An 11,100-nucleotide genomic window follows, 5' to 3' on the forward strand; every position below is an offset into this window, starting at 1 on the left:
GAGAGCAAATTTATTTTCCCGCATGCCTCTTATATCAAATAAAGATCACACAAGGAAGTTACATGTTAATGTCTGGATTAAGTCACACAAGCAGGGTAAGTATCAATGACTAAACTATGCATATTTTAACATTTATGCTAAGCAAGGTAATCCCTTAAGGTAGCCTTCAGGCTAGGCATGGTTGAGGTCACACTGCTCTGCTAATCCACATAATAACTGCCAAATCTGAAGGAAGATGAAGGAATTATAGGCTTGGTTCCCTGAACACAAGCCAAGAACATAAGGATCTTGTCAGCTTATGTTCGGGTTTCCTTCAAGTTCTCAATATAGAATCCCTGGATTGTATTGGTTTATATATAGACACACAAATCCATGAGACCCATTGTGAAATACACGTGTACCCAGATGTACATACACAAAGATGCACACACTGATGAGTCCAGTGAGTCAACACACACACACACACACACACACACACACACACACACATACATATGCAGAGAAATATGTACAAACATATGAACACACACACAGCTGGACCTGTGTGATCTCTAGTCTCACAAACTGAGAAGGTATACACCCATCCACACAAAAGCCAGAATTATGGAAGAATAGCCACACATGGGACTATAGATTCACCTATACAAAACCTGTACATATTCACCTATGCAAGGCACATATACACTGTTACATAGTATACACTTGGGCAATCAGACATTGATGAGACTATGAACCATCCACAAGCATTTCCATAATGATGAACACATAGAGGTGCACATGCACAATGCACATGCAGTCACATAGACATGAGCACATACATATAAAGACTCAAACCACACCTAGCATTCAATAGCCATATTCTAAAACATACAGAATCTCATTACTTTCATCAGCAAGCACTTGGGTGCACACACATCACACTCCCATAGACAGAAGTCTGAACAAAAGCACATGCAGACCTACACCAGAACTGTGAGACAACAACCACATAAAGGCTCACAATCACCTTTGCATGGGTGCATGTATACACAGAGTCACAAAACTCTGGGCCAGGGTGCTATTAAACATAGGTACTAGACTTGGCAGGGGAGGTCTGAGCACAGCTATGCTGATGTGAACAGTGGACCCAGTTGTCCAGGGAGAGTCAGTAGCTAAGGCTAAAGCAGGGTAAAGCTGAGAGTCTGAAGGGTTTAGAGTCAGCTCCATCCTGCCTCATCCTATACCAACTCTCAGTAGGAACCTGGTATTTCACTTTGGTTCTGGGATTACTCAGCCTCCTTCTCGTTGTGAAACTTGGGACGATTACGCCAGTGAACTGCATCACCGATTCCTCATCTCTCAAGTGGGAGTATAATAGTTATCAAACCCCTTGGGATGCTGCAAACATTCTGCCAGAAAATAGATGCCAGCTTCTTGAACGGATGCCTGGAATGCTGACATCGTCACTATCACTGTTGTTTGCATTATTGTTACAGGCTGAAATGAGGCCATTTTGATTATATTAAAACAGTCATTTAGAAAAGACTTAGAAACTTGTATTAAGCTGAGTTGGGCTAAACATAGAAACCATTTTGATTTAAAAGTAAACATTTTTCCTTATCCCTGCTTCGCTGTCCTTGAATCTAGTAACTGTTGCTGCTACTGAAAGGAACACAACCATCTTCATTGAGCTCCCTGATAAGCAAGAGACACACACACAAGAAAACGGCATATCTCTGGAAAAGCCTCTGCTGGACCTAGATAGGAAATGGGCTCTGCTGAAACTTTCTAAAACCCAGAAATTTATCTGTTCCCTCAGTCTCTAGATCACAACTGCTTTTATTCATGTCTTTGTATTAATTTTATATATAATATTTAATTAAGCTTTGTGAGCCAGAACTCCCAGAATAAGCAAAAAATAAACAAATAAATAAACAAAAAAACCAAACTGTAACCAGCTAGGAAATACACAACCCCAAATTGTTCAAGGTAATTGTAACTCAGAAGAGTAGCAGGATTTATGTAATCTGAGCACTGGTTTGTGACAGTAACTGTTTGGGATCTAAACACTAATAAAGAAAGAAACTGAGGCCCCCTTCCATTCTGGGAGCTTTTCTGTCCTCTCAATAAATCCTGCTTTTAAAAAGAAGAAGAAATAAAGAAAGAAACTGAGTAATGGTCATAAGACGCATAGTCATTATTAATCTATAGTGGGGGAAATAAGTAACTGTTTTATTATAAATATTAGAGGGAAATTATGAACAGGCTTTTGGTGGTTATGCATCCTATTCCTGATCCCATGTTATCAGAATAAAACTCCTTACTTCTCCCAGCTTTCTGCTGCTCGAATTTGACTGACCAGGAGGGAAGCAGCTGTTGGATCTGCATAACATAATCACTGTGTTAATGATAGAGCACTAGGCCACCACACACACCCTCCTGCCCTAACACCTGAGGGTGAACTATGGTCAGGGTGACATGGCCTGTCAGAGAGCAGGCCTGGGGCTTTCCCAACTCTAGGGGCCTCTCCTGTGGACCTCAAGTGTCTGATTCCAGAAGGTGTGGTTGGGACAGGGCCTTTGGAAAGCATACCTAGCTCCAAGGGCCTGAAACTTTTCTGCAAACAGATGTGGACAGGAGACCACTGGACTCCACCTGGAGACGTGAACGAAATGACAGGCCAATTCCAAGTTCCTGGGCACCGCCCTCCCCATATCCCCGCAAGTAAACAGTCATGCAACAGCCCAGCACTAGCCCCCACAGAGATACACAGCGCCTCCTACAGCCAGAAGCATGGAGGCAGTAGATTAGGCCCTGGAACAACATTTCCCAGACGGCTGTGCTACACACTCGGACCCTTCGGGACTCCAGGACAGCCGGAGCCCAGCACCTACTGGGAAAGGGAGTCCAATGCGTGCGCGGCGCAAAGGCTTCGGGGAGCTGTATTTCGTGCCTGTTTCACGCAGGCGCACTTTCTCAGAGCGTCGCCGAGCTTCTCTTTGTGGCACTTGGGTTCCTTTTGTGGGAGGCTGGTTCGCTCACTCGCTTGTCCATCTGACCGTTCGTCGGTTTCATCATCCGTTGAGACTTGTCTGCTGGCTGAGCTCCGTGCCCGCCAGCTCTGGGCCGCGAACCCGAGGCCTGGTCCTGGTCCCTGAGCGTGCGTTGTCTTGAGGAGTGTATGATGGGTGTACTGGGACAAGCGTGTGATGGGAACGCCGGTGAGCCCAGCGTGTGCCATGGTGTGTTGTGGAGCCTGACTGAGCCCGACCTCAGCTGCACGCGGGGCAGGGCTCCATGCTGTGATCGTGCAGCTGGGAGCGCATGGCGACCCGTGAGTCTCCTCTGGGTGAGGGAGGCTACCGAGCTGCCCACTCCTGCAGGGACGCCACCGCTGAGGGGGCCATGGAGATCCCGAAGCCCGAGGGGACAGGTAAGTCACGCTCTTTTAGTCAGTATGTCTGTGGATTTGCACTTGAGGATATTGACACTCAGTGGGGTCAGCCTAGTTTCTCAGAAGCATCCAGCAGATCAGGCCTCTTCACCGTGGGCATCATTTTTTCCCACTCACACACGTTGATAGGAGGAAGGGAATGGCAGAATGTGTCCTCCAGAAATGGGGTGTCTGGGACACAGAGGCAGGATCCTTTGATGCTGGATCAGAATGTGCTGGCTGTTGGGCTGGTCCCCCACCTGCCAGGGCGGTTCCTGCCACCTCTGGTCCTTGTCTCTGCCCGAGCGGGTGGGCTTCAGTTCAGCCTACCTGGCAACTCTGGGCAGAACATCCCTCTTAACACATTTCTCCTTCCCCAGCTTTTTCCTCTCAGGATCCTGCTCTTTCCCTCAAAGCAAATCCAGAGGATATAGCCAGCTGGGGTCTTCTGGAAGCCAGGTATGAGGTGAATGATTGTGTTTTCTTTCTTCTTTATTAGGGTTGGTACATTTCTTTTCTAACCCTGGCTCTTCACCTAGGGAACTGCTCCAGTGGGAACAGCTTCAATTTTAGAGTCCATATGTCTTCCCAGGTGTGCTCAAGATGTACTCTTTCGAATGTCCTTCCAGCCTGATTCATTGGGTCACTTGCCGGGATCTGTGTGCCCAACACTGTTCTGGGAGCTCTGAGACGTGTTTTTAGTGGAAACTGAGCAAGTCAGTGACAGCTCATATGTGGTTGCTTCATTATCTCCACATGTTGGCAGGGGGTTGGTGCAGACCCAGGGGATGTTTGCAGTGGTTTTTCCTTGTTTGGTTGAGTTTACTGAGATAGAATCAGGCAGAGGCATGTGGAACAGCCGAAGAAGGTCTGCACCACAGCACTGGAGTAAGAGTGACAGTGAGGGACATGTCCCTGTGTGCTTACTCCTACTGGGTTTCTGATGCGGGGCCTTCATGGAGAGACCCGGAGGCTTAGAGAACTGAAGGGCTCATGAGAAATTGGCCCTGGGGCCACTTCTGCTGCTAAGTGGAACCCAAATTCCTCCTTTTACAGACTTTGGATTTTGCTCCCCATTTTGTTCTTCCACCTAAATCAACCCACCCCATGGTGGTGTTCAGAAGGGTGCAGTTGACAAGGAGAGTACAGTGGAATAAAAGGTGTGGAAGATCGAGGGTCTTTTGTTTTTGTTTTATTAGGATTTTGTGATTTTGTTACTCTCCCTCTCAAAGGAGGTGAAGGCGAATGACAGACAGACAAAGAATTATAAAATGTGTATTGTGAGCTAAGCCTCACTTCTGTAGTGTACTAAATTGCTCTGTAGTTTTCTGAAACATTCAGAAGGCATGACAGTCAAATACAATGCATGATCCTTGATTGGTGCTTAGATCCTCCCAAAAATCTGTAAAAGGCAGTTGGGACATTTGAAAGTGGGTTGTATCTCAATACTATATCAAAAGTAAATATCTTGGGTGTGATAATACTATGGTGATTATGTAAAAGAATAACCGTAGGTGTGATATAAGCTTAATAATGTAGGATTGGGCATTATTAAGCTTATATCACTCCTACGGGTATTACCTTCAACTGGTTCAGCACAAAATGTGTGTGCATGTCTGTGCGCACACATCTCAAGGTGTCAGTGTTCTTCTTGTGTACCTGGGTTATTCCTAAGATGTCAACTTGTTAGATCCTTGAATAACTGGTCCCCCTCCTGAGTACACTTGCCTTCAGCATTCTCTCTTGACAATCTTATTCACACTCATGGTCCAAGTTTTCTGGACTCCTAGGACACTTTTTTTGGCCTATCCTAATTTTTCTCTCTTTTTTGGGGTGGAGAGGGGCAGCCTCAACCTCCTGGGCTCAGATGATCCTATGCCTCTGCCTCCCAAATAGCTGGAACTATGGGAGTGCACTACTGTGACTGGCTAATTTTTTTTTTAATGGAGACAAGGTCTTGCTATGTTATCCAGGCTGATCTTGAACTCCTGGGCTCAAGTAGTCTTCCTGCCACAGCCTCCTGGAGTGCTGAGATTACAGTGAGCCTATGTCCTGACTTCTCTACTAGTTTCATTACCGCAGTAACATCTGATTCCTACACACACCCTGAGACTTTTGTTTCCTTTCCTGCAGAGTAAAGTCACACTGGAAATGGGCTTCTCCTAGTGGCCTTGAAATACACCCCCAGTAGGGCCTGTGTCAAGCTCAGACCTTCCCCTCCTCTTGCTGGTTTATGCCCCCCACACCAAAGCCACATAGCCTCTGATAGCCCCACTGGCCAGCACCACATTCTGCTGCCTCTGGAGCTTTGTGTGAGCCCATTTTCTCCCTCCATCAGCCACCACCATCCTTCATACCCGCATACCTCAGTTAGGAGCATGCTCTCAGCATCTGTCTTTATTTCTACCTTCTTATCTCCCTGAAATCCAGTTTTTTTGGGGTCAGGTTTATTGAGGCATAGTTTATATACAGCTTGGCTCTCCATTTTTAAGTATACAATATAGTGAATTTTAGCAAAAATATGCTGTTGTGTAAGCAGTACTACAATCGTGAGATAGAACATTTTCCTCACCCCCAAATTTCCTCCTGCCTCACTGCGTTCAGTTCTCTTCCCCTCACTCCTGATAACAATAGTTTTGCTTTTCTAAGAATTTCATATGGTGTCTCTGACACATTTCACTCATTTAGTATATGCTTTTGAGTTCATCCATGTTGCTGTGTGAATCAGTAGTTTGTTTCTTTTTATTACTGAGTAATATTCCATTTGTATTACTCTGCTAGAGCTGCCATAACAAAGTATCTTGGGCCAGAGGTCTTAAACAACAGAAATTGAATGTGGGGGGGGAGTTGGCAGTAGTGGGAAATGCTGCTACTGTGGGGGCGGGGCACACCTCATCAACAGTACCTGCATAGTGAACATTTGTATACCTATCCCTGAATTACACTCCACATCTTCAAAATTAAAAATTAAAATTTTTTTTTAGAAACTCAGAAATTTGTTTTCTCACAGTTCTGATGCTAGAAGTCTGAGATCAAAGTGTCAGCAGGGTTGATTTCCTCCAAGGCCTCTTTCCTTGGCTTGTAGATGGCTACCTTCTCCCTGCATCTTCACATGGTCTTACCTCCACATATGTCTGTCTAAATTTCCTTTTCTTTTAAAAACATCAGTTATAAAATAAGAATGAGTTAGGGCTCATTGTAATGAATTCATTTTAACTAAATTACTTCTTTAAAGAATGTGTCTGATAATATAAGAACGAGATTGGCAGTAGTGGGATAATGCCAAGGTGACACAACATCAATAAGGGTAGCTGATGTCGAACCAGGCAAAGTGGGGAACAAAGGGATGCCAAAACTCTACCTGTACAATGGCCACTTATATACCTAATCCTGAATTGTACCCCACATCATTAAAATAAAATTTTAAAATTAAAAAAATATTAGCCAGGCGTGGTGGTGCATGCCTTTAGTTCCAACTACTTGGGAGGCTGAGGCGGAAGGATCACTGGAGCACAGCAAGTCGATGCTGGGGTGACTGTGAGAGTGCCGCTGCACCCCAGCCTGGGCAAAAGTGAGACTCCAACTAAAAAAAATTAAAAATTAAAAAAAAAGAATGTATCTGTACATACAATGACATTCTGAGGTACTGGGGTTTGTGACTTCAACTTAGAGGGGTACACAGTTCAGCCCATAGCACTATTGGATGGATATTCCACAATATATTTATCCATTCACCAGCTGATGAACATTTAAGTTAACAGGTTTTGGCTATTACAAACAAAGCTGCCATAGCTGAGTACAAGTGTGGCCATGTGTTTTAACTTCTCTTGAGTAAATACCTAGGGGTAAATTTGCTAAGTCATAGTTGTATATTTAATTATCAATTTTATTCATCTTTTCAAAGAACTATCTTTTGGTTTCATTGATTTTCTTTTTGTTTTGTTTTGTTTTGTTTTGTTTGCTGGTTCATAGATTTCTGATCCTTACCATCTCCTTCACTTACCTTGGTTTCTTAAGATTGAAACTTAGATATTGATTTGACACATTTTTCTTTTATCATATATTATTCAGTGTGGTAAATTTCTTTCTAAGCACTGCCTTACCTACATCCTACAACCTCTGTTAGTTGTATTTTCATTTTTATTCAGTTTTAAATTGTTTCTAACTTAACTTGTGATTTCCTCTCCAGCCATGTGTTATTTCAGAATATGTTGTTTAATTTCCAAATACTTAGGGCATTTTACAAATAGCTTTTTATTATCAATTACTAACAATTCTATTGTAGTCAGAGAATGAACTTTGTATGATTTCAGTTCTTTCAAATTTACCAAAAATTAATTTTCCACCATGGTTTATCTTGGTAAATGTTCCATGTGCACTTGAAAAGAATGTGTATTCTGTTTTTGCTGACAGAATGTTTTGCAAATATCAGATATGTCAAGTTGAGTTATAATGTTATTTTATTGTTCTGTCAGTTTTTGCTTTATGTATTTTGAAGTTCTGTTAGTAGGTACATCTATATTTAGGATTTTTATGAGCTCTTAATTAATTGCTATATCATTATGTAATGTCTCTCTTTATGTCTGATAACAGTCTTCTCTCTGAAATCTACTTTGCTGTTAATATAGCCACTTCAGCTTTATTTTGATTAGAGTATGCAGGGTGTATATTTTTCTTTACTTTCCCTTTTAACCTGTCTTTGCCTTTGTATTTAAAGTGTTTCTCTGTAGTTGGCATATAGTTGGGTCTCACTTTTAAATTCAGTTTGATAATCTCCAACTTTTTTTAATATTTATAGAAATAGAGTGTTGCCCAAGCTGGTCTCAAACTGCTGGGTTCAAGCATTCCTCCTACCTCGACCTCCCAAAGTACTGGGGTTACATGCCCAGCTAATCTCCACCTTTTAATTGAAAAAGATTAGACCATTAACATTTAGTGTAATCCCATTCACATTTAGTGTAATATGGTTGGACATATATCTGCCATTTTGCTATTTGTTTTCTGTGTCTTTTTTATTTCTGGATTCTTTCCTTAATGTCTTCTTTGAGTTAAACAAATATTGTTCTGGTATGCTCTTAATTCTTGTGATTTCATTAACTTTCTTTCATTTTAGTTATTAGCTTATTTGATTGGCTGCAGGACATTGTCAATTTTACTTCTGAGTGGGTTTTTAGAATTCTTTAAATGTTCCTGGGATTTTCCTGAGATACAGTGGAATTACTTGGCATCAGTTAGATCCTTTTAAGGATCAAAGCAAGTCTTGGCTGGAGTGGTAGTCAGGATACCAGGGGCCACAGGGAGGCATGAGGTAGGAAGGATTGGAAGGCCATGAGGGGAGGATGGCAGGTGGTCTCCCTTGGTCTCTTTGGGTTCCTTGGGACACAGAAATTTCCTTCCTTAGACTGTAATAATGTTTTCTAACCTAGGATTGGATCCTTTTGTAGTAGAGGATTTTTGTTGTTTGTTTTGTTTTTGTCTTCTGAGTGGAGTCTCACTCTGTTGCCTAAGCTGGAGTACAGTGGTATGCTCACAGCTACCACAGCCTTGACTTGGGCTCTGACAATCCTTCTGCCTCAGACTTCCAAGTAGCTGGAACTATAGGCATGCATCACCATGCCTGGCTCATTTTTAAATTTATTGTAGAGACAAGGTCTCCTCCAGTTGCCCAGGCTGGTTTTGAACCTCTGGGCTCAGGCAGACTTCTTTCCTCCACCTCCCAAAGTGCTGTGATTAGAGGTGTGAGTCACCATGACTAGCAGTAGTGAGTTTTGAATAGAGTTTCTGAGTTCTTTGTACTATTCTTTCAAGTTTTGTAAGTTTGAAATCCTTGACCCTGAAAAGCATGTCATCTCACCCAGACTGTAGGGCATAGTGCAGCAGCCATGTGCAGCCCCCCACAAACTGCCAGGGCTGAGTGGTGTCCATTCTAGAAGGCGGGGGAGTGTACATGCCAATTATTAGCCCCCACTCCCAGGTTCCTGCTTGCCTACTCAGCATGGTCAGTGTCTAAAGTACAATATTCTGTGCTTAGGAGATCACTTAAAGTTAACTCTTTACTCATAAGGTCCTTAATCTGTGGCTCCCTTGGAACTGTGGACACAGAACCAGTCCTGTCCTGGGTAAATAAGAACATGCATGTCATTTCAGGAATCAGTGACTTTCAAGGATGTGGCTGTAAACTTCACCCAGGAGGAATCGGCTCAGCTGGACTCCCCTCAGAGGGCCCTGTACCAGGATGTGATGTTGGAGAGCTACTAGAACCTTCTTGCCCTTGGTAAGGCAATTCCCCTGAGGGTGGGTGTTTGTTCTCAGCCTTCCTCTACATGGTCGATCTTACAGAGGAGCCCTTAGCAGCAGCCCTGGGGCCAGACATATTATGACATGAGAGACACTGCCTCTGCCTCAGGGCACTCATGGTCAGGGCCCTCAGTCATGCCAGAAGTCCCCAGGAGGCAGTGTGATAGCTGGTGGCATGCCTGCTTAGAGTTGCTCCTGGTCCCAGGGTGGGGGTCTAGGGAGTGGGAAATGGGATCTTGGGGCCCTTGGAGCCCAGCCTGGGCTGGAGCTGTCCTCAAGCAGAAAAGGGAGCGTGTCAGCACATGGGGTTCTGCATGCACTGCAGTTTAGGTACCGTGACTGAAACTTTTCACCACTGTTGGGCCCAAGAGGCTTCCTGGTCCTGGGGACAGTGATGTCACATGCCTTGTCACTGTTCACAGGACATCCTGTAAGGTCGGCTGGGCCTGGAGAACTGCAGCATGCCTAGCCCCTGCTTTCTCCCCACATGCAGGGCCTCCAGTCCATAAACCAGATGTGATCTTCCATCTGGAATGAGGTGAGGACTGTGGTGGGTGCAGAGGGAAGTCCCTTGGAGGGCCTTGTCCAGGTGAGCAGGCAACACAGGTGCTGGCCCCAGCCTTGGAACCCCCTCCTCACTTCCTCCTATGGTTCCTGCTTTCCTTTGGCAGTCCCAGTGCCCTGGCTCTATCTGTGCCCCCTCAGGGCCTCTGCCAGACCCTCCCATCACCCTTCAGCACATATTGAGCACTGACTGTATACTGGAAATACAGCAGTGAACAAAACCATCCAAAATGTCTGCCTGCTGCTGGGGGTCAGGAGACAGGAATCATACCTGCATGTGTGTAGTTGACAAGCAGTGTTGCTGGGGGATGGGGATGTATATGGGATTAGGGTCAGGGCTTGCTCTCTGAACAGAGAGGTAGGGAGAGGTGAGGAGAGGAGGGAGGGAACCTCAGTCAGAGTCAGAGTCAGTGAGGGCCCACTGGGCCATGGTAAAGATGCTGGTCCTCCCCATGAGAGAGGGGGCCAGAATAGGTCCTGAGTAGAACATGGAATGTGGTCTCAGTTTTTCTTTTCCAACATTTTCCCCCACGGATATCTGAGTTGCTTAAAAAGTGAACCCACTCATTTCAACTGAATGTAGTAGACAATGACTGCTGAGCATGTTAGACATCTGGAAAGCTTGAGAAACATACCATTTGTAGGAAAGGCAGCCAGCAAACAGTTAAACTCAGAACCACAGGACATACATGTGTGGGGGCTGGGAGGCATGGAGGTACAGGTGGGGAGGCGGCCCCTCTTCACCCTCCTTTCTCTACCACACATAACCCAGCCTTCAGCCTGCAATGGCAGACACAGCCCCAGCTTATGCTGCTCTCTTCATCCTC

The 11,100-nt window shown here is 44.6% G+C and overlaps 1 pseudogene; it reads left to right on the top strand.

Annotated features, from left to right (window-relative positions):
* Nucleotides 1–3,384: 3,384 nt before the first annotated feature.
* LOC103274825 overlaps nt 3,385–11,100 on the top strand; it is a 10,645-nt pseudogene continuing 2,929 nt past the window's right edge.

Source organism: Carlito syrichta, unplaced genomic scaffold (genome assembly GCF_000164805.1).
Source record: "Carlito syrichta isolate Samal-C Ts95f unplaced genomic scaffold, Tarsius_syrichta-2.0.1 Scaffold314911, whole genome shotgun sequence".
Taxonomy (NCBI): Eukaryota; Metazoa; Chordata; class Mammalia; order Primates; family Tarsiidae; genus Carlito; species Carlito syrichta.